General features: G+C 48.7%; 1 long non-coding RNA gene across 1 annotated transcript; it reads left to right on the forward strand.

Moving 5' to 3' along the window:
- Positions 1-9948: 9948 nt before the first annotated feature.
- Positions 9949-15845, forward strand: LOC112629463. The gene is made up of 3 exons (XR_003120601.1): positions 9949-10033; positions 12969-13109; positions 14367-15845. It is a non-coding gene; the product is annotated as an uncharacterized LOC112629463 (long non-coding RNA).
- The last annotated feature ends 7895 nt before the right edge of the window (positions 15846-23740 follow it).

Below are 23740 nucleotides of genomic sequence, written 5' to 3' on the forward strand. Positions count from 1 at the left end.
GGGCGGGCGGCGCGGTCGGGGCCGCCCCCGCCGCGGGCTGGCAGCGAGCGAGCGCGGGGCGGCGGGTGCGGGGCGCCGGGCTCGCGCTCACTCCCCCGTGCGGGGGCGGGGACCCCGGGGGGCGAGGGGCGGGGCGGGGCGGGGCAGGGGCGGGAGGCTGGGTCAGGCCAGTTTGTTTTTTTTTCTTTCCGGGGTGTTTGTTGGTTGGATTGTTTGGTTACAAACCGGCGGTGATGAGGCGGGTCCCGGCCCCCAGATTGTGATGTCTCAGGAGGCGGTGGGCCAGGTGACGCAACTGGAGGTGGGCCCGCGGCTCTCAGTACCTGGTCTAGGAGGCAACCCCTCCCTCCTGTCCGGAATAAGACGCCCCGTCCGCGGGTTCCGTGTCCCCTGCCCACTCTTGAGAGGCAACCCCCACTTGGAGGGACCAGGACCCGAGTCCTACCCATCCCCGAATCCTGGGAGCCCTACGGGGAGCGTCGAGGGCCTGGGTCGGGGGTTATACTAGTGTAGAGGTAAAGTTGTGGGAGTCTCCAAAGTGGGGGGCTGTGGGGGAAGGGCCTTCTTCGTTGGTTTAGATACCAGGACCCTTTTCCGGTCCAGTGATGTGACTCCAGCTTCTAGGAAAGAGCAAGAAGCAGGCCAGCTTCTAAGAGCTGGGGTACGCTGTGGGGTCTCCGGCCACTGAGTCTCCAAGTGGCTGTCTCTGGGGTCACTTGAAATTACTGAAAATGCCAGGACAGAACTTCCTGTGGAAATTACTGAAATTACTGAAAATGCCAGGACAGGCCTTGCGGTCCCCTCCTTCCCCACCTCCACTGTTGAACTCTAGAGAATTCCAGGATCTTATCTTGTTTGGGGCCCACCATGTGGTTTACACTCCTTAAAAGTGAGACCCTCCAGTTGCCGAATTTGCCCAGGGCTGAGGAATTACTTAGGAGCAGGAAGTCCCAGCCCCCTGCTCCCAGCTCAGCGCTTGGTCCCCTTCTGTGACAACTAAGGCCACAAAGACAATGGCTTTAAATATTCAGTGTTCCAAGAGGGGGGAAAAAATGGACAGGGCTCACTGGGTGTTGAAACACATGGGCCTAGGTGCATCACTGCTCTGTTCACAGCAATGAATCTGGGAAACCCCGCTGCTCACTAATTACCCAGTAGCTATGGAGGTCCCCGTGAAGGACAGACCTGTGCCCTTGAGGCAGGGCCCTGAAGGAGGATGAGTCTACCCTGAAGTCATCCATGGGGGCAGGGGCTTAGGATAGCCATTAAACAAGGGAAGGAGATTTCTAAAGTGGACTCTAGAAAGGAGAAAGTCAGTTTGGGTTAAGGAACTGTGAATGGGGGTGGAGGGCAGCACAGGTCTCTAAAGGCTGGCCTTGGAGCTGAGCTCAGAAGGAGGAGAGGAACCACCACTGGGACAGCAGTTTGGGCGGGGGAAGGTGGCATCTGTGGAGACAGAAGTGGAGGCCCCATCAGGGGCTCCTGGGTGCTTGGGCTTCAGGCAGAAACTTCCTCCCCGCTGCCTTGATTCTTAATCTTGTGGTCATTTCACACTCCAGGGAGCAGGATCTCTTCCTGCGTCGTGTGGAGCCAGTGTGGTAGTAGCAGCCAGGCTAATTTTGCCCATCTGCTAGCCGTCTCCCTGTTTTTACACTTCAATTTATTTTCCATAATTGCTGTGGGGAAGTTGTGCTGAAAACCATTTTCTTTACAAAGCAAAGAGCTAAGAGAATCGGCGTTGTTCTCCATCATGAGACAGGTCACAGGGAATCTGTCTTTAAGCGACGTGCCCTGTGGATGTTAGCTACGGGGATGGGCCATTTTTCATGATGCAAAGATGACTGATCTTGGGAATGGACAGCCACGTCATTTAGGGAACATTACCCAGGCAGCAACAGCTCCCTGGCAGGGACGGACTATGATCGCCATTGACTGAGCACCAACTCAGAGATGACTTTCAGCCTAAAGAACTTCTTTGCTTTGCAGTAAGGTGGAAAGAATTTTAGGTGTTTTTCAAAAAGCAATAGAAGCCAGTATTGAGCATGAGGCTGGCCTCTAAGAGGTACTTGAATATTCATTGAACTCGTGTGTCAATATCACCCCTGTCTCCTACAGTGTCTCTGGGCTCCTCAGTGGGTCACAAAAGTCATCTGTGATTGATCTGTGCCCCTCAATCCTGGCTGTACACTTTTTGAGCCAGGAGTGCTGAGCTGCCGCAGGTCCTGGCCACATCCAGTCACTTCCAGACCTTTGCTCAACTGTCCCCCTTGAAACGCCCTTCCCCTGCTCCCTGCACTTCCCCTTTACCTAGCTTACTCCTGCCTAATGATGTGCACCTCAGAGACTTCAACACCACTAGGCCCAGCTGGGTGCCTGTCTTGTACAATTCCCATAATATTAGGTACAATCACATAATATTCCATGAACTCTGCAATTCTGTTTCCCCATAATTGTGTTACTATAATTATGTTTACTTGAAGGTTTTCCCCAATAAATTGTGAAGTACAGGAAAACAAGGACTGCTCTGTGTCTGGCACAGGGAGAGGTCTCAACATTAAATGGGTGGATGAATGAATGACTCTCACTATGTGCCTGAACCCAGAAAGCAGAGGACCAAAGTGAAAACACAATTGACCTTCATGTCCAAGGCCCCAGTACGCTCCTGGAAAGGTGATTAAGAAGTTTGCATATGTGCAATAGGCAAAGCATCTGCTTTTGGGAACCAGGTACATAGCAATCTATGATATGTCCCTTCCTCTAGGTGTGTACAGCCTCCTGGATCTGGAGTTCTGGCTGGGAAAGAAGGGTGTGTGACTTTCAGAAGGAATTAGGTATTTGGCATATTTCGTGAATCAACAGTACTCTTTTTCTTTTGCACTTTTTTTGGGGGAAGGAGAAGTATTCTGCCTGAAGGCTTGGCTTCCTGGGAGTTTCCAGAAACTGGAGATTATAGAAGTTGACCAATCCTGCTAGAATCCTTGTCATTGTTTAAAACTGATTTCTGCTGAGGGAAGGGACTTGAAGTCAGAGAATTGTAGAGAATCCCCGAAATGAACCTTAAAGATCACTAAGTCTAACATCTCTTCCCATGTAAGGGCTTCTAAAACATGGTCCAGACAGGTCCAGATTCCCTGCAACCTGTCTCATGATGGATGGCCAAATGGTCTTCCTGCCTCTGCTTATGGGAACTGATGAATTCTGGCAGGAAACCCAGGTAGAGGTTTGCATCTCCTCATCCCAGACCCACTTTGAGGAAGAATAGGACAGTGAAGATGGCCCCAGTGCACCCTCCCAGCCACTTCCAGGACAGGAGTGTGTTGGGGGCTTTGGCAAGGGGAATGCTGCCTTCTCTGGTCACAGCCTCAAGCCCTCTCATGTGCGCAACCCTTTAGGGTCTGGACAGCCCTTAGCTAGTGTTCATCTGGTCTTTGCAGTGACTTCATGAGGCCAAGGAGGCGGGGATCAGTTTTAGATGGGGCTTAAAGCTACTAAGTAACCCGCCCAAGATCACCGAGCAAGGCAAAACCAGTCTTTGTCCTGTAGCTCTTACTGCCTACCCGCATCTCTCCCAAATATGACTGCATAAAGGTTCCTGCTGTGGGCCAGACTGATGCTTAGCAAGTGGTGTTAGTCATATGTTTATGTCGTATTTTTTTAACGTCTTAACTCCTTCAAATCAGAATGCTCACCAGCATATACAAATCTCTAGAAATTTCAAATTAATCTGATTAAGTGATCCTAGCTAGACTGACCAATGATTATCCTTCAAATGGACCAAAAACATCTCCTGGGCAGGGGGCTTGCATTATGATGTCACCAGGCTGCACTATATCATAAAGATCTCCTGGAATCATTGGTCACCTAGGGTCTGGCCCCGTGCTAGCACCCAACTGTGAACAAGACCCAGAATCCACCTGTGAGGAGGGAGTCCAGCTCTCTACAATGTAGCCTGGCTCTGCAGTTTAGCCCTTATGGAAAGGACATCAAGGAGCCTTTGGAGGACTTAAACAGGAATCAGATTGTCCCTTTAGTTGTGGTGTGGAGAAGTGATCAGAGGAGTGAGGCAGGCTGTCAGGTGGCCCTGCTGGCCTTGGTGATATGGGTGTCAGGCAGTGGCAGCCTTTGCCAGAGGGGTGGTCATGAAGATGGATTCTCTAGCTGTTCAGACAGTGGAATCAGCAGTACCTGGCGGCTGGCTGAGGAATTTGGCAACGCCCTGTCCATACGCTTTTGCTTCTAGGACTTCTGTATGTCTGTTACACCCACTATACTGCACACTCCTCAACAATGCCTTGCAAGCAGACCTGTCTAAATTCATCTGTGCAACGCCAGAGCCCAGTACCGTGCTGAGCACATAGTAGGAGCTCAGTAAATGTTAGTTGCATACATGAATAAACAAATATTTAAACTTCACCAAGCAGTAACTCCTAATGCTCATTGAGTGCCAAGCTCCTCAAGAGAGCCAGGGTCTCATCTGTGCCTTGGGAGTGCTGGCCGTCAGCCTGTCTGCCGAGGTTTTCCTGCTAAACTTTTCTCACCCATTGCCACCTACCTCCAGGAATCCTGTGGGATATAATGCAAAGGCTGGTAGCAGAGAGAGTGCTGAGACGTAGAAAGAATCCAGGCTCGGCCGGGTGCAGTGGCTCATGCCTGTAATCCCAGCACTTTGGGAGGCTGAGGCGGGCAGATCACGAGGTCAAGAGATGGAGACCAGCCTGGCCAACATGGTGAAACCCTGTCTCTACTAAAAATTAAAAAATTAGGCCGGGCGCGGTGGCTCAAGCCTGTAATCCCAGCACTTTGGGAGGCCGAGACGGGCGGATCACGAGGTCAGGAGATCGAGACCATCCTGGCTAACATGGTGAAACCCCGTCTCTACTAAAAAATACAAAAAACTAGCCGGGCGCGGTGGCGGGCGCCTGTAGTCCCAGCTACTCGGAAGGCTGAGGCAGGAGAATGGCGTGAACCCGGGAGGCGGAGCTTGCAGTGAGCAGAGATCCGGCCACTGCACTCCAGCCTGGGCGGCAGAGCGAGACTCCGTCTCAAAAAAAAAAAAAAAAAAAAAAAAAAAAAAAAAATTAAAAAATTAGCTAGATGTGGTCGCGCCTGTAGTCCCAACTACTTGGGAGGCTGAGGCAGGAGAATCACTTGAACCTGGGAGGCAGAGGTTGCAGTGAGCCGAGATTGCGCCACTGTACTCCAGCCTGGCAACAGAGTGAAGACTTTGTCTCAAAAGAGAAGAGAAGAGACAAAAGAGAAGAGAAGAGAAAGAGAGAAAAAGAAACAGAAAGAAAGAGAAAGAGAAAGAATCCAGGCTCAGGCAAAAGGATAGTGGGTGTGGCGCAGTAGACAGCAGACAGAAGTGGCTACTCACAAGCTGTGTGACCTTGGGCAAGTTCCTAATTTCTTCTGGCCTCTGTGCTCTCGTCTGTAAAATGGGGCCCAGTGTCCCTACCTGGAAGGATTGTGTGAGATCAAAGATGTGCATACAGAGAAGAGATGTTTCAGTGAGGCTCTTTGGTAAGATTCAGATCATTTCCATGGTACAGAGTGAACAACATTCAGAAGAAAAACTTCCCCTGAACTTGGGAGATTACCTATAAGTAAAAGATGAATATAGTCTCTGAGATTTTATTAATTTTTTGGGTGTGTGTAGGTGTTGGTGGGTGGTTAAAAAAATCCTGCTTCCCTAAGTAGACAGCACCGGATGCCCCAATTTCCACAAATAAAACCCTTCATTTCTCCCAGGTTTGAACAGTCAAAGGCTGCTTCCCTAGAGACAGTTTTGCTAATTTTTTTTTTTTTTGCAGACATTAGAACACTATTTAAAGAGTATACATCTCCCAGTGAAGCAAATGATAAACTTTCCCACCTACAAAGTGTGAGATATTGGCAATGTAAAGATGTGAAGAGAGATAGGATACTATGGAGGGAGAGAAAGCACTGTATATGAGGTATTTGCAACAGCATTGCAGATTATATATATATATATATATATGTAATTTTTTAACATTTGGAATCAAAAGCAAACTTTATTGCTGATAGTCCCAGGAAGCTCACACCTATAATCCCAGCACTTTGGGAGGCCAAGGAGGGTGGATTACCTGAAGTCAGGAGTTTGAGACCAGCCTGGCCAACATGGCGAAACCTCATCTCTACTAAAAATACAAAAATTAGGCAGGCATGGTGGTGAGCACCTGTAATCCTGGCTACTCGGAAGGCTGAGGCAGGAGAATTGCTTGAGCCCAGAAGGCAGAAGTTGCAGAGAGCCAAGATCATGCCACTGCACTCCAGCCTGGGTGACAGAGCAAGACTCCATCTCTAAATAAATAAATAAATAGTAAAGTGTGGCACAGATAAAATCCTTGAGCCAGCGCTTCGAGCTGACATTCTTTGCATGGACAACTCAATTACAACAAATTTGTTGTGCATCTATTAACTTACTGTGCGGTTGACATTGACCAAGAACTCACTGTTTCCCAAGGATTGAGTCAAGCGCTTTGTATGTATTATCTCATTTAATGCTCTCAACAACTCTTCCAAGGAGGTACTGTTATCATCCTGATTTTATTGATGAGGAAACTAAGGACAAAAAAGTTTAGTAATGTCCCGAAGGTCACATAAGTCATTAGGTTAGCCAAGAAGGAACTGGAGTCCAGATGTTTTGCAGAAACCAAGTCTGATCTTTCTGCTCTGCAGCAGCAGCCTTTGAGGAGAATAGTTCGAGTTAGAAATTCACTAAGAAATACTTTCAGTCAATTGTTGGTCTTAGGTAAACAAGAACGCAAGGGGCAAGTTTTCCCTGTTAGGCCAGGAGCCAAAAGTCTCTCCATTGCCCTCTGCAGAAAGGTTTCTTCTGTGTGAAATGCTGGGGGCATTTCTGCCTCTGACCCCTGAGCATCCCAAACACTGTGGCTATGCTGGAAAAGTATGTATGTTTCCTGCTGTTCAAATTGATTTCAACGTGTAAATTCTAAAACAAAGCAAAAAAAACAAAAAAAAAAGAAAAGAAAAGCCTTTATCCAAGCCAGCAAAAAGTCCAAATCCATCCTTGGTAGCCAATGTCATCCAAAGAGGACCTCCATCAATCCTTCCCTTCCCACAGGGGCATGTTGCTCCTCACATGAAACAGGAGAATCTCATTTCTCCTCCCTTGAAACTGGGCTGTGATGCAAGACAGGTGAGCCCCAGAATTGGGGCTTAGCTCGGGAGGGTTCTTGGCTTCATCTGGGAAAGAATACAAGGGTGAGCTGGTGGTGGTAAACAGAAACTTTTACGGAAGCAGCAGCATACAACAGCAGCCGCAAAGGCATTGCTCCTTGCAGAGCAGGGCTACCCCATGGGCAGCGTACCCAGAATAGTAGCTCAGAGCAGTTCTGCAGTTAATTATATTGCAAATTAAGGGAAAGTTTATGCAGAAATTTCTAGGAAAAGGGTGGTAACCTCTGGATTGCTGGGTCATTGCCATGGAAGGGGGTGGTAACCTTCAGGTGTTGCCATAGCAATGGTAAACTCACATGGCACACTGGTGGGGTGTCTTATGGGGAAGTGCTTCTGTCCCAACCTGTTTCAGCTAGTCCAGTATCTGAGTCCAGTTTGGTCCAGTATCTGAGCCCCACCTTCAGAGTCGAGTCCTGCTTCCTACCTCAGCTGGACTTAATGACTTGCTTGGCTAAGAGAATGTAGTGGATGCAATATTTGGGAGCCCCTGAGGCTGGGTCATAAGAAGCCTTGCAGTGTCTGTCCTAGCCTCTTAGAACACTCGCTCTGGTCACAGGCTTCTTCCATTTAATAAATCCGAGAGTGCCATGCTATGAGGAAGCCCAGTCAGCTGCATATGGGGTGACATAGGTCCCACCAGCCCCCAACTGCTTCAGCCATCTCAGCCCAGGAACTAAGCAGGTAAGTGAAACAACTACCTCAGACAAGGGCTCATCTTCAGCCCAGCTGAGCTTTTGGCCTGGCTACAGCCCCAGCTATCACCTGACTGCAACAGCATGAGAGATTCCATACAACAATTTCCCAGCAGAACTCAGTCAAGCCCCAAAATCCCTGGAGAAAATTCATTACTTAGTTTTAAGCTGCTCAGCTCTGTTATGCAGTACTAGCTAACTAGAGCACGATCCTTTCCTCTCCATCTCCACGGCGCTCTGGTCCAGGTCATGGTCACCTCTCCCTTAGTTTCCCTCCACCACCACCTGCCCGTTTCCTTGTTCCCTATGGTGGTCTCCAACCTCACTCCCCAGGGTGATCTTAAAATGTCATCAGAGCATGTCACTCCCTGGCCTCCCTCTGCACATCTCCTGAAAATCAGCCTCTTTGCCATGTTCACAGTGCTTGAGAAAGTTTGACCCCTCCTCTCATTGGTTCCCCCCTCCTCTTTCAAGCCACCTGTTCCCTTCAGTTTCTCTAAAGAGCTGCTTTATGTGCAAACCATATGACCCAAGAATTTCACTGGTAGTCTGCACTCACCAGAAGTGTACAAATATCAGCCAGGCATGGTGGCTCATGCCTGTTAATGCCAGCACTTTGGGAGGCCGAGGTGGGTGGATCATTTGAGGTCAGGAGTTCGAGACCAGCCTGGCCAACATGGCAAAACCCCGTCTCTATTAAAAATACAAAAATTAGCTGGGTGTCATGGTGCAGGCCTGTGATCCCAGCTACTTGGGAGGCTGAGGCAGGAGGATCGCTTGAACCTGGGAGGTTGAGGTTGCAGTGAGCTGAGATCACGCCACTGCACTCTAGCCTGGGCAACAGAGCGTGACTCCATCTCAAAAAAAGAAAAAAAAAGTGTACAAATATATTCCTTGAAATATGTGTTCGGGAGTATTCATGGCAGTGTTATTCTCCATAACCAACACAGCCCAAAGATCCATCAGGAGGAGGATGGATAAATAATGGAATACAATTTATCAAGAGGAGGAGAGAACAACACGAATGAGTCTCACAACCCTAACATGGGGTGAAAGCAGCCAGATACAAAATAGTGCACAGTGCAGAGTCCTGTTGAAAAAGTGCTCAAAAACACACAATCCGTGATGAGAAAAGTCAGGATAGTGGTTAGCCTTGGAGGGAGGTGGGAAATGGGAAGGAGCTTAGGGAGTGCCTCTGCGGTGCCGGTCATGCTTTGTTTCTCATATGGATCTGGTTGTACAAGTGTGTTATTCTCTAGGGGGTAGTTCGCCAATTGTACATTTTCTGGCTGGATGTTCAATAAAGCGTCTTTTTTTTTAAAAAAAAAAAAGTGCTGTCCTATCTCCTTCCAAATGACTTTCCTACACACACCTTCGACATTCTTCCACCTGGAATTTACTGCTTTCTCTTAGTCTCCTTCTGGTTGTTTAGATCTAGCTCAGCCGTCCCCTCCTTGGGGAACCCTTCCTCTGTTGCATCAGTTAGCCTTGGCAGTGGGGCAAACATACCTGCAAGCAAAGCACAGTGGCTCAAAGCAGTCTCATTAATTAGCTCTTGATTCTGTGCTTGGCAGTTTGGACGGTTCTTACGCTGCTGGGGAGGAGGATGCGGGCCAGTTTTGAGGAAGCAAGGCATGAAGAAAGAGAATCCCGCTTCAGTGCCCATCTGGAAAGCTTCATTCGTGCTGATCCGATTTAGTGCTTCATGAAATTGTGTTTTATAAATGCATAAACAAAGAATTGATAAGATTTGTTCTATAATCCAAGCCGAACACACGTGTCCGTTACTGTGCTGGGAGCTGGGGACAGATTGATGGAGAAGATTAATGCAGGAGGCGGATACGGGTTCATTTGTACATTTTTTATTCCTTTATTTGTGCATTCATTTCACCAACCAACTTTAATGTAGGGCCTACCAAGTGCCAGGCAGCATTCCAAGCCCTGGAATCCAGCGATGAACACGACAGACAAGATTCCTGCCCCCAAGGAGCTGTACCTTATGAGGTCCGGCGATGAAGGAGACAGAAAATAAACAGAGGAAAACATACAACATGCCAGCTGGTGAGAAGTGCTAACAAAAAAAGACACAACTACGTCCGCAGAGTCTGAGATGTATATAGGTATGTAGAGTTCAGTTCTACTGGGGCAGAGGGCAGGAACACTTTCTAAAAATAAGTACCGTGTTTTGCTTTTAGTAGAAGCCTTGTCAGGGGCTTCATATGCATTTTTTCTAACCTGTGCCACAAACCATGAGGTAGACATCATTTTCCTACTTTGTTGATGGGGAAACTGATGTTCAGAGAAATTGAGTCACTTGTCCAAGGTCACACAGCAGGGTGAGGGTGGCCTCACACTGGTGTGTCCCAAAGGGCATCCTCCGTCCAGTGTTGTACTGTTGGTAGAGGTGATGAGGCCTGATGAAGCCAGGAAAGATAAGTGGATGTTTACCTGGTGGGCAATGGCCAAGGGAAGTGAAGGGAGCCCGGTGAGCAAAGCTGCTGGGTGTGAAACTGCCTGGTGTGGTCCAGGAGCTCAGTGTAGCCTGGGGCAAGCATGTGAGCTGGAAGGGAAGGGTGGAGGGCCGAATCCAGAGGGAGAGTGGGTTCTTGGTGATGGAGCCACGGCAGGTGCAAGGCTGGGGAGGGACACTTGTAGGCTCCCTTTGAAACTCAGCCATCTAGAGCCCGTTTTCCCATAGGCCTCCAGCTCCTGAGCTGCGGGAAGAAGGCTGTATGGTGTTCAGAGCACAGGCTCTTCAGTCAGACGGCACAGCCTGGGTACGTGGTGGGCTTAGCAATTTGCGCTTGTGAGATACAATGAGATTTCTCAGCAAATTCTGCATCTCGGCTTTGGCTTCGTCTGTGTTTGAGTCTCCATCTCATGCAGCTAGCTTATCATAGATCAGTACATTCACATTATTTATTTGATCCTTTACAAAAACAACAGCCCGGGTTCAATCCCAGCTCCACCACTTCCTCCCTGTGAGGCTCTAGGGATGCAACACATCCACTTGGTACCTCTTGTAAAACGAAGGTGGCAGTGACTTTTATTATTTATTTATTTATTTTTAGACAGAGTCTCTCTCTGTCACTCCGGCTGGAGTACCGTGGTATGATCTCAGCTCACTGCAACCTCCACCTCCCAAGTTCAAGTGATTCTCATGTCTCAGCCTCCTGAGTAGCTGGGATCACAGGCATGTGCTACCACACCCGGCTAATTTTTTGTATTTTTAGTAGCGACAGGGTTTCGCCATGTTGGCTAGGCTGGTCTTGAACTCCTGTCCTTAAGCAATCTGCTCGCCTCAGCCTCCCAAAGTGCTGGGATTACAGGCATGAGCCACCACACCCAGATAGCAGTGATTTTTCATGAAGTAATATATACATGATGTCAAGAATTTCCTGGCACAGAGTAGGCACGCAGCAACTGACCCTGCAGGCCAGTGTCACTCCCAGGCAAGTGCAAGCATTTTCTGAAGGCAACAACGCTAGTGAAGGCAGGACTCTGGAGAGGGCAGGATCCCCGGTGAAGGCAGGTCCTGAGGTTTCCAGTAAACTCAGTGCCTTCTATTCAGTGGGCAGCTGCTGGCCCAGATGGAGCCGGGGGGATTCTTGAGCTTGGTTCACAAAGAGAGGAGGGTACTACATGATATTGGGAGCCAACCACATTTTTTTTGTACAGCTCATTTCACCAATGAAAAGGCACTGGCAACATCTCCTATGCTGATTAGCCACAGCCTCCGGTGCCAATTTAGCAAAGCCATGATTGACCAGATCCGAGACTCACTGCCCTGTGGATCTGCTTGCTAATTATATTACTTCAAGCACCCGTCCCCAGGATGTACCTACCAGCACACTCATGTACATCAAGCAGTGTGGACAGAGGTGTAGTTCTGAAGACAGTCACCGATATGCGGCAAATACCTATTGTGAGATCCATCACCTGCTGGGTGGGTCTGCTCCCTCTACCACTCCCCTCCCTCCTGCGCCTGGATTGAGGAACTGGCCTCTTGCTAATGAGTCTAATCCCCTTCAGTTGGTCACAAGCCCTGTGGAGGTGGGAAGGAGGCAGGGCTGGGAAGGCAGTGAGGAAGGACAGGATGAGACTGCAGGGACAGCAGGAGACTCAGTCTGGAGTTCAGGCTGCCCTAATTTGCTGCGTGGCCTTGGAAGCGCCTTCCCCTTTTGAGAATGGGCTCATCTCTTTTCTAAAGAAGACATTCCATGGCAGAGATGGTGCCATGGAGGTGTCACCTGGGAGGCTGCAGGCCTGCCCTAGGGCCCAGTCATTCTGGAAGAAACCCTTGCGGGCTAGGAGATGGCAGGCTCTGCGTCTGGCCTTTTGGCTGCCCTCTGTCTGCCACTGCCCAGAGGTCAGAATCCTGGGTGCTCTGGCACAGGCATCCACTCTCACCAAGACAGAGAGGATGGAGCCCCTTCCTTCAGGGCCTTGAGGCCTCACCACAGGCATTGCAGTCTGGGGACTATTGAACCAGACTGACTCTGGTCCTAGAGGGTGACCGTGGACATCCAGCCTCCCTGAACCTGAGTTCTCATCAGTGGGATGGAAAGATCGATATGCCTGTCCTAGATTTCTCAAAGGGCCAGTGCGGAGCTCAGTTGAGAGGCGCATGTGCAGGACAGCTTGGGCAGCATTAGGCGGGGGTGTGGGGGGCTGCCTGAGCCAGGCAGATGCTCAGGAGGAAGGGGTCGAGGGGAAGCTGTTGGGAGTGGAGAGAGACCCTTGAGATGCACATGGAAGGAACCCAGGGCTGAGCCAGCAGAGGAAAGAGGGTGGGAGGGTAGCCAGGTGGGAGGGCAGGAGGAGCCAAGATATGGAGGCTAAAAGCAGCGCAGTGGGCTTGGGGGATGCTCAGGGCACCCGCTACCCAGAGAGGTTCCAGTTAGTCCTCTGCCTAAGAAGTGCCCCCATTGTTCCAGGACTCCTTCCCTCCTTTTGTCCTGCCCTCTTTCCTCCCTTCCTCCCTATTTCTCCCTCTGCCCTCCCTGTCTTCTTTTTCTTTTTTTTTCCTTCTCTCCTTCCTGCTTCCTTCACCAGTAGTTACTGGTACCCACTATGTAGCAGCCACTGTGCTTGGCACGGACGGACACACATCAGCCCCCGCCCGCATGGTGGAACAGGGATATGGGAGAGAAAGACAACAAGCCACTCAGTGTACAAATTAGTCAACTACAGTGGGTAAGTGCCCTGGAGAGAAAGTTCAGAGAGTGGTGAGAATATCTAACAGGGAAACTGTTCTCTGTGCGAGGTGTGGGTGGGGCAGGGTGGTAGACTGTTTCCAAAGACATGGCCTCAGTAACTCCTCTCGGCCAAGGTAGGGTTCCTTTCTTCACCTCCTGATTCTGAGCTTGGCCATGACTTGCTCTGGCCAATGGACATTAGCAAACATGGCAGAGGCAGAGGCTTAAAAAGTGCTCGTGCATTCAGACTTTTGCCCTCTTTTGTGCCACTTGGAACTCTGAGACATTGATGGGACATTGATGGGAGGAACCCAAGCTAGCCTCCTCGAGAGGCCACACGGAGGAGAACCAAGCTGCCTCTAGCAACAGGACGCTAACTGGCACACACATGAGGCCATCCTAGATTATCTAGCCCAGCCAACGCAGAGGCGTGAGTCCGTGTCTTCCTCCCTGACAGCATCAGTGAATCTTAGGGAAAGAGCACTGGCAGAAGCTCTGCAGCCGAGAGGGTTGGGCCTCCACTCAAACATCCAGCTTCTCTTTGTTTTCACAACTTGCAATGTTGCATGCACTGAAGTTTGCTTGGTTGCTGAAAATGCACACAGTCATGAAATCGCTCATTAGGGTACATCATGTCAGTGGAATTTGTGGTTAAGGGAGGGATCATCGTCTTCCCAGAGGCTTTAGATGGGCTTTAGCTCCAGAAAAATCTGTAACCCCTGCCTTCACCTGACCCACAGCCACAGCCCTGTACAAATGGACAGGTTCTGCTTGCCCTGGGATCTCTCTGCTGGGAGGATCCCGGGCCCTGTGAAGTGATGGAGGTCAGCCACTCAGTAGCAAAGGCTGGCTCCTCCCACACACCAGTGCCTGATTTGGGGAGGAAGGGAATGCAGACCTTCTGAGAAAGGGTGACCTTTGCAGCTAGGCCATGTGGCCAGACTTTGGTAACACCTCTCTTTTAAAATTGATGTTCCTCCTAATCAGCAGTGATGGGGAGATTGTTTCTTAAATGCTGCTAAATGCAGTGCCGGGTACCAGGCGAAAAGGCAGGGGTCTCGCTAATTCTCCTCCGTGATGTTCTCCAGCCGGAAAGGAATTCTGGCAGCCCCTACCTGTGAGAAGGGCTTGTTTCCCGAGGTGGGTTGACAAGCATCTGGAAACTAAGATTCTCTGCACATTGCCTGTAATTTCCCTTTGATTTTATATGTCCTCCAGCCCTCAGAACCATTATTATTATTATTTTTAAGAAAAGCAAAGATTAAATCCTCATACCTCTCTGGCAGAGTGGAGGTGACCACATTCCAGCATCTGGTGCCCTGTTTGCCCCAAACATGACTTCAAGTGAATCCACATAATACTCTTCCAGAGGGAAAGCAGAACCATCTTCACGGCTTAGGGAGCAAGAAACACAGTGAGGAGTTCCACAGGAGGCCCACGTGGAGGGATGCGGCACCCCCGGTGGACTCTAGGGGACGCTCACTTGGAACGTGCATCACCCAGAGCTGTGTCTGCCACCATGACTTCAGAGCAGCACAGACCTGAGGTGGATCCAGCAATGCCCACAACTGTCCAACAATTTGATTTTTCCAAGGCTCAGTTTCCATGTGGAAAATGGACTGGCTCTGAGTATTAAATGAGAATGAATGTCCATATGTCTCACTCCTTTCTTCATGAAAGGAAGACACCTCTGGGACTCAGACAAACATCCAATAGCATCTAGTCTTTATTCAGTCCTAACTGCATGACAATACAACTAGTGTAACAGTCATCAACATAAGGGATGCTCTCAGTATTGCTCGATGCCCTGTGCGCTATCACCAACAACAACTGCTGTTCATCTATGCCAAGGTATGCATCAAATCTACACCACTCCTGCAAGGTATCACTGTCTCCATTTCACAGATGAGAAAACTGAGCCCCCAGAAGGAGAGAGTGTAGATATGTTGGTATTTTCCTGCCCAACGTTGATTCCCATTCCTTCTGATCATGGTACCCTGACTTCTTTTGGGGGAATTGCCTCTTCCCTGTGATGGGCTGACTGGTGGGATTATCAGTCAAGGTGCCCACCTCCTTTAGCTGTCCCCATCTCTCTCAGTCTCTGGAGTTTCTGTTTCAAGCATAAGGACAGAAACATTAGAAATGACTGAAGTTGATTTGCACCAGGAGGGGCGTGGGGTCGTGTCCTGAGAAGATGCTCTTGTGGGACCCTGCTTCTTGGACTCCTTGGATCCCAGCCCCAAACCCACCCCCAGACAGCCTTATTCTGCCTTCAGAGTCTGGTCCTTTGCTTTCCTTTAAATTCCAAGACCCTCTTGGGCCTGCCCTTTCCCATGCAGGTTACAGCCAGATTGGTTTCTGTTGCTTGCATCCCTCAAACTCTGCCTGACACAAGAAGTGACTCCTCCAGGGTCATCCAGCCCAAGAGTGGCATAGTCAGAGGAAGCCCTCTGTCACCAGGCTCCCAAGCCAGTGCTCTCTCCATCATGCCACGTGGCTGGCCTTGAGGTGGTCCTGACATAGGGAGAGCTTTCTGAGATGGGGGCGAGAAAGCAGATTACCATCAAAGACCTGGTGATGGAAAGACACATGGCATGGCCTCATGGTCATGGAGCCCACATGGAGGCCAACGTGCTGGAGGAGAGCTTTGAAGGCATCCATGGAAGCAGATGACGGGAGCCTGAAAGCCATGTGTGGCCACACACCTGCTTCTGACATAATTAATGAGACACCTTTATTGTTCCTGTCAGTGAGCTTCTTTGCTATCCAAGCCCTCAGTTCATCATATATTTTTAAAGCAAAAATGGAGGCCTTCCTGAAATAGGCTCCCTCATTTTGCTGCAGTACCGACCTTCTATGAGGGTGAGTTGACACCATCTCAGGATGATGCACTAGACCCCCAGTGATTGATGGCACGAGAGACGGCAGTGTTTACTTTTTTTTTTTACTGACGCCTTGAAAAGTAAGGGCCCCTGTCAGACTACTGAGCAAGTAGTTAGCCTTGGAACTTTACTAACGGCAACCATAATTTCATGACTTATTTCACCGTGCCATCTTGTATGATTCTAGTTTGTATGATTTCCTCACTTTTCAGAGGTGGAATCTGAGCCTCAGAGGCTAAGTAACTTGTTTAAGGTCACACAGCTCATAAACAGAGACAGAGATAAGATCCCTGAGGTTACTGAAGTTATTGAAGGAATAGCTTGCTCCTTTGCCATGCCCTCCCCTCCTCCCTGGTACCTGCCAGAATTCTCATCTGCACCCTGGATTGCTCTGGGAGTCACTGGCTGCCCATCTTCCTTGGGACCGGCTCCTCTAGGTTGCTGCCAGGACAGGGCAGTGACTGGGGCTTCAAACGGCCCTTCAGCTTGGCTCAGGGTCCTGCCTCCTGCCAACGTGACTTTGCTTTGTTCTCATGACCAAAGTGAGAGCTGTCCTTGGCACACTGTTTACAGCTGTGCCTCTCTGGTCAAGATCCAGGAGTAGAGGGTTGATGCCCATCCCTACCATGGCACAGCTTCAGCTAATGTGAGCCAGAGCTCATGAGCCCACGACTCCTCTCCCTGCCGGTCTCTAGAGATCATGAGCCCACGGCTCTTCTCTCCGCTGGACTCTGGAGCTTATAAGCCTCTGGCTCGTCTCCCTGCTGGTCTCTGGAGCCCATGAGCCCATGGCCCTCCTCCCTGCTGGTCTCTGCTCTTCTCCCTTCTGGTCCCTGGAGCTCATGAGCCCATGGCTCTTCTCCCTGCTGGTCTCTAGAGTTCATGAGCCCACAGCCCTCCTCCCTGCTGGTCTCTGGAGCCCATAAGCCCGTAGCTCTTCTCCCTGCTGGTCTCTGCTCTTCTCCTTTTTGCTGGAGCTCTTTTTCCCTGGAGCTCATGAGCCCATGGCTTTTCTTCCTGCTGGTCGCTAGAGCCCCCTTTCTTTCCCCACATGTCTCTCCAGGACGCCTCTTTTTATTTGTCCAGAGAATATTCCAAGACTCGCCTTTGCTTGTCTCTGGGACAGCAATCCATACAGAAGTCTGAGTCGTGGTAGGTGCAAACCTGTGGAATTCTCTTTGCCCCCCCACCAACCCTGCTGTGGCCACTTTCACACCCTCTGTCAGAAGGTGCCTCTCCAGCAGCGTAGGGCAGCCAGGCAACCCTTAATGGTAATAGCTGTAACTGCAGCCAATTTCCAATAATTGGTGGCCTTTGCCAGGGAATTCCTGCCTGTCTCAGTAACTCCTTCTTGCTGCCTTTGATCTCTACCAGTCTCTGTGAGACACAAAATACTGTTGTCATCTTCAATTACTCCAAGGGACAGAGTGGCCTTGACCTTGCCACCGACGTCCCCAGCCCACGGGGTAGTGGCAGCCATGAGGGAGGCTGGGTCGTGGACAAGGGGAGTCCCCAGGCCCATTTTGGGGCTGGTGCTTCTGGAAACCCCACTGCTGCTATGTGTGAAGATGGGCCCTCCAGCTGAGGGTGTGGAGAGCGTGCTGGCAGATACTAAGAAGCACAGGCTGTGCGGGTTGCCGGATGCCTCCTTTGTGCCCGGCACACCTCTTCGCTGATCCTCTCAGCAACTCCTCTGTCAGGACATGTTATTATCTCCATTGTACGAAGGAGGAAACTGAGGCTCAGAGGCAGTCACACGGCAGGTGAAAGGCATGGCCAGTGCGTGGCGGAGGCAGTTCAGCCCCAGGTGCTGGGCTCAGGTTCAGAGCTTTTTCCATGTTGCACAGCTCCCCAGGTCTGTGGCTGAGACGCATGCTCCACCTTCCCTACAGGCTCTGAGTTTCTTGAGGACAGAAACTGGGTGTCCTTCAGATCCACCCCTCCCAGGGCTGCCAGTACAGGGCTGGGTGTGGTGTAAATGCTTAGCCGACCCTTGTCAAGCCCAGGGATCAGTTCCTTGGTCCTCTTCTTTGATCAGATACACTTACTCCTTGGTTATCTCATCTTAGCTCGGGGCTTTATTTCCCCACCTATACACTGATAACTCCCACCTTTACATCTTCCCATAGCCAACTGCCAGTGTGATATCTAGCAGGTGTCTCAAATTCAACTTGTCCCAAGCTGGCCTCCTTATTTTCTCTCCAAAACCAGCTCTTCTACAATTTTCCTGATCTTCGTGTTTGGATTCTGTAACTTTGCAGTTACTCTGGCTAAAATCTGTGGGGTCATTCTTGTCTCCTTCATTTCTCGGGTATCCTACCTTCAATCCACCAGGACATCTTGTCAGTTTAACCTAAAAAAATCTATAATCCAACTAGTTCTTCCTGCCTTCACTGCCACCATCAGCTCTCACTGGGATCACTGCCATGGCTTCCTGACCTGTCTGCCTACATCCATCCCTGCTCCCCTGCTGTGGTTACGCTCAGCCCAGCATCTGGATGCATCCTGTTAACCACTAAGGTGATGATGCTTCTCTGCCTCAGCCCTCCTGTGACCCCTCCTCTCTCCCATGGGGAGACTCACTGAGGCCACTGACGTAGTGCCTGTCATTCACGAAAGGGGACTGCTATGGTGAGTAGAATGATAAAGGTCATAGCATGGTCTTGGAAACACGGAGCAGAGGGGATTCATTCCAACCAGAGGAAGGAGACGGCTTCCAGAAGGAGGCGTCATTGGTGCTAAGCTTTGAACCCTGAGTCTATCTATTATGTTGTCTAGAGACGTGGAGATAGTAGTGCCTGTAACGCTGCACACTGGCGAGGTGTCCACCGAGGGCTGATTCCAGCAGACAGTCTGCCGCAGCAATCTGTGCTCCTGTGTCCGGCACTGGGCAGGTTCTCCAGGTTGCCCAGGGCTCAGCATCCTCATTGCAGAAGCAGATATTCCAGCGGCCTCAACAGCGAGCAACTGTGCACACGAGAAAGCCCCTTGAGAGTGGCACAAGGGCTGTTACCATTATTATTTATTTAATATAATATAACAATAAATTCCTGCACCTGCTTCTTTCTCATCCATTGGTGTGAGCTCAAAGGATGCAGATTTTTTTTTTTAAACAGAGTTTTGCTCTAATTGCCCAAGCTGGAGTGCAGTGATGCTATCTTGGCTCACTACAACCTCTGCCTCCCAGGTTCAAGCAATTCTCTTGCCTCAGCCTCCTGAGTAGCTGGGATTACAGGCACACGCCACCACGTCTGGCTAATTTTTTGTATTTTTAGTAGAAACGGGTTTCACCATGTTAGCTAGGCTGGTCTTGAACTCCTGACCTCAGGTGATCTGCCTGCCTTGGCATCCCAAATTGCTGGGATTACAGATGTGAGCCACAGTGCCTGGCCAGATCATGTTTAATATTAGCCAGAACTAAGGAAGGTCCCCATTCAACTGCAAAAAGTCCAGACCAGCGGAGTTGAGCTTCACTCCTCCTCCACTTTCTGGGATCTGGTCCCATGCGTGCTACATGGACGATCTCACTTCTTTTTCATGTAGTCCTGCAAGGTAGGTACTACTGTCACCACTTTACAGACTGGGTAGTGAAGCCACCTTCTCACAGTGCCACAGCCAGTGAAGGGCAGAGCCAAGACAGGAACCAGATCTATCTGTCACCAGAGTGCTGTGCTCTTAGCCACTACACTGAGCTGCAGCCTGGGAGACTTGCAGAGCCACGGGGAATGGACCTTTCTTTCTAGGCTCATCCACAAACGACCTCTCAGTTTCTAGGCAGGAACGACCTGAAGTGCTTGCTGCGTGGGCTTGTCCTGCCTTGCCCCCGCGCAATGCAGGTTGAGGTGCGCTGGGCACACACCCAGAGACCTTTGTACTGCAGTTTGAAAAGTTATTTAACGAGAAACTTTTTGTACTTCTCTTGTCCTCTTGCCAGAGGCTTCTGTATACATAACTCTGCAAACTGCTGTGCTATTTGCTCGTGGAAGTCAAGTTGATTTTTAGTCTCTCTTCCTTCTATGTAGATCCCTCTAAATAGTTCTATGGCCGTTTCCTTTTTTATAATTATATATCTTTATAACTATGTCTTCCTTTATTTATAGGTGTATGTAGGTGCTATTCTTTCTCCTTTATTTAAGCATTTCAACAGGAGGCCAGGATCTGAAGCCAAAAAATGAGAATTATCTGGGTCTTTTTGTTTTTTTGTTTTTTAATTTTTATGGGTACATAGTAGGTGTATATGTTTGTGGAGTACATAAGATATATGGATACAGAGAATTGCCTGTTTATTCATCTAAGACCTAGAAAATAATTCACAGAGAGCAGGTCAGGTTCAATGTGAAGCTTCCACAAAGTCAAATTCCTGATGCAGAAACATGTGGGAAGAATCAAAGTTCTGGCCCTGAGCCTCATCAGCTCTGAGCCTTCAGCCTCCTCCCCTCCTGTGCAGGGGGTGGAAACCACGTGGGCTTTGGCATCAGAAGGACGGGGACTAAAATTCCAGCTCTGCCAGTGTCCTTGGGCATGTTCCTAAACTGCTCTGATGATGTTTACCTGGCAAGATCTTGGGAGGATTGGTGTCATAAAGCTCACAAAGGTCCTAGCACAGAGGCCAACACACAGATGGTGCTCAACTCTCTTTGTGGTCTGTGTCTTGAATCCCACAATTTTAGGTGTGTGGGCAGAGCTGGACAAAGGCACAATGCCATGCTGATCTGGCCAGTCTGTTTCCTGCCTGGGACGTGTTCTCTTGCAGCAAGGCCCTGGAGAGGACTCCAGGAAGAGACACACTGAGAAAGTGAGCTTTTATGGACCACACTAGCTCACACCCAATTATTATCATGATGAAGTGGTTTTCCCAAGGGATGGTATGAAAGATTGTAGATTTTGCAGGTTCTATGCTTTGGTTTTTTTTCCTTCCACCAACTTAATGATGGGTCACTTTGCCAGTGACCTGTCATTCACCAGCCCCACCTTGGTAAACAGGGGCAGGATGTGACTTTTGAGTCAGTTTCTCCACATGCTGGAAACATTGTGAGCGGGGATGAGGGAGAGGGCACAGATTGGTTTGTTCAATCAACAAATATTTATTGAGCTCCTGATAAGAGGCAGACACTGTGTTAGCACCAGGGATGTGGAAATGAACAGGTGCCTGCCCTCATGGAGTCTACATTCTCTTATGGAGGCTGCATAAGCAAATAAAATGTCAGGTAGCAGTAAGTGCTATGAAGACATGTAAGGCAGGGCAGGAGGATGGAGAGAAATGAAGGGAAGAGGTGGTGCTGTTTTAGATAGAGTGGTTAGGAAGGGGCTCTCTGAAGAAGTGACATTTGAACAAGGACTTGAATGAGGATGTTACCTATGTGAGGAAGAGCAAATGTAAAGACACTGAGGTGGTGTATTAGTCAGCTATTGCTACAATGATGCTGCATAACAAACATCCTATGACTCAGTGGCTGAAAACAACAATTATTTGTTCTTGATGATGCTTCTGCACATCAGCTAGTGAGTGGCTGATGTAGGATGGGCTCAGCTGAGCTTGGCTGCAAGCTGCATATCTGTGTCTCTCATCCTCTTTGGATCAGCGGGCTAGGGAGGGTGTGTTCTCAGGCTGGTGGCAGCAAAGGGATAGGACAAACAGAAAGAAGTGATTCACTTTAGGGCCTCACTTGGAACTGACACACTGTAAGTCTACTCATATTTTACTGACCAAGACATAGCACAAGGCCAAGCTTAACATCCATGGAGCTGAGAAGTATACTGTACCTCTAGTAGTAGGAATGGCAAAGTTATATGGCAGAGGGCATGGACAGAGAGATGGGTGAAGAATTGGGAACATCAGTGCTGTCTGCTACAGGTGGGAACTAGCTTTGTGGGCTTAAGCATCGGCAACAAGGTCAGGATGGCCAATGTGGAGTGAAAGAGGCGGAGAAGGGAGAAGATGAGGTCAGGACCTGGATGGCAGCCACTTCATAAATGTCCTTGATAAGAATTTGGACTTATTCTAAGTGTAATGGGAAGCCACTGGAGGCTGGTTTTTTTTTCCTTTGGTTTTAATTGGCATATATCACATACTATAAAGCACACAAATATTAGTTAAATATACAGCTCAATGATAAGTTTTTAGAAAGTGAAAAGTTAGTTTTGACTTTTTTTTTTTAGCTTTATATAAATGGAATTAAACCGTACATATTCCTTTGTGCCTGTTTTCTTTTGATCAACTCTGTGTCTATGAGATTCATCGATGTCCTTACCTGGAGCAGCTATATCCTCTCCTGTCACTGTATGGTATTCATTATATGACTATATCTCGATTTATTGATCTTTTCTATTGTTGATGGACGTTTGAGGAGTAGTTGCCAGTTTTGGGCTATGAAGAATAATCCTGCTAAGAATATTTTGTTTGTGTTTTCTGCTGCATAGATATAAACACTTCTGTTTGGTATATATGGAGGAGTGTGTATGTACCTGTTCATAGGGTATATGTACGGTCAGCTTTAGTAAATATGGCCAATAAATGTCATTGTATATATTAATATAGAAAACAATATATTAATATATTACATAATACATAACAATATATATTACCGTGTGTTATATAGGTGTATAAAAATATAAAACAAGTTTCTTCTCCTACTGTATGGCTTACCTTTTGACTCTTAAAAGTGTCATTTAGTGAAGGCAGGGCATGGTGGCTCACACCTGTAATCCCAGCACTTTGGGAGGCTGAGGTAGGAGGATTGCTTGAGGCTAGGAATTTGAGACCAGCCCTGGCAACATAACAAGACCCTGTCTCTACAAAAGAAGTTGAAAATTAACTAGGTGTGGTGCTATGCAATTATAGTCCCAGCTACTTGGAAGCTGAGGTGTGAGGAATCACTTGAGCTTGGGAGTTTGAGGCTGCACTGAGCTCTGATCACACCACTGCACTGTAGCCCGAGTGAGACCCTGTCTCAAAAAAAAAAAAAAAAAAAAAAATGTCATTCAGTGGATAGAGGTTCTTGGTTTTAATGTAATTAAATTTCTCAACTTTTCCTTTATGGCTAAGGCCTTTTGTATGCAGTTAAATAAATCTTCACCTATACAAAGATCATAAATATGATTTCCTATGTTTTCCTCTAGAAACTTTATTATTTTATTTTCAACATTTAAGGACTTGTATAGAGAATGTTTAATGAACCAATACAGATCAATAAGAAAAGCAATGGAGAGTTGTTGGTCAAAGGCACAAAGTTTCAGATAGAATGAGTTTTGAGATCTATTGTATAGCAGAGTGACTATAGCCAATAATAATGTGTGTGTGTGTATATATATATCTTTTTTTTCTTTTTTTTCTTTTTTTAGATGGAGTCTTGCTCTGTCACCCAGGCTGGAGGGCAGTGGCGCAATCTCGCCTCACTGCAAGCTCCGCCTCCCGGGTTCATGTCATTCTCCTGCCTCAGCATTCCGAGTAGCTGAGACTACAGGCGCCCACCACCTCGCCCGGCTAATTTGTTGTATTTTTAGTAGAGACGGGGTTTCACCGTGTTAGCCAGGATGGTCTCGATCTCTGGACCCTGTGATCCGCCCACCTCGGCCTCCCAAAGTGCTGGGATTACAGGCATGAGCCACCGTGCCAGGCCAATGATGTATATTTTAAAATAACTAAGAAAATGAATGTCCAATGTCTCACAAAAAATAGTGAGGTGTTATATATACTGATTAACTTAATTTATGTATTCCCCATTGTATATACATACATTGCATCCCA

This window comes from Theropithecus gelada, chromosome 7b, assembly GCF_003255815.1.
Source record: "Theropithecus gelada isolate Dixy chromosome 7b, Tgel_1.0, whole genome shotgun sequence".
In the NCBI taxonomy this organism is placed as follows: Eukaryota; Metazoa; Chordata; class Mammalia; order Primates; family Cercopithecidae; genus Theropithecus; species Theropithecus gelada.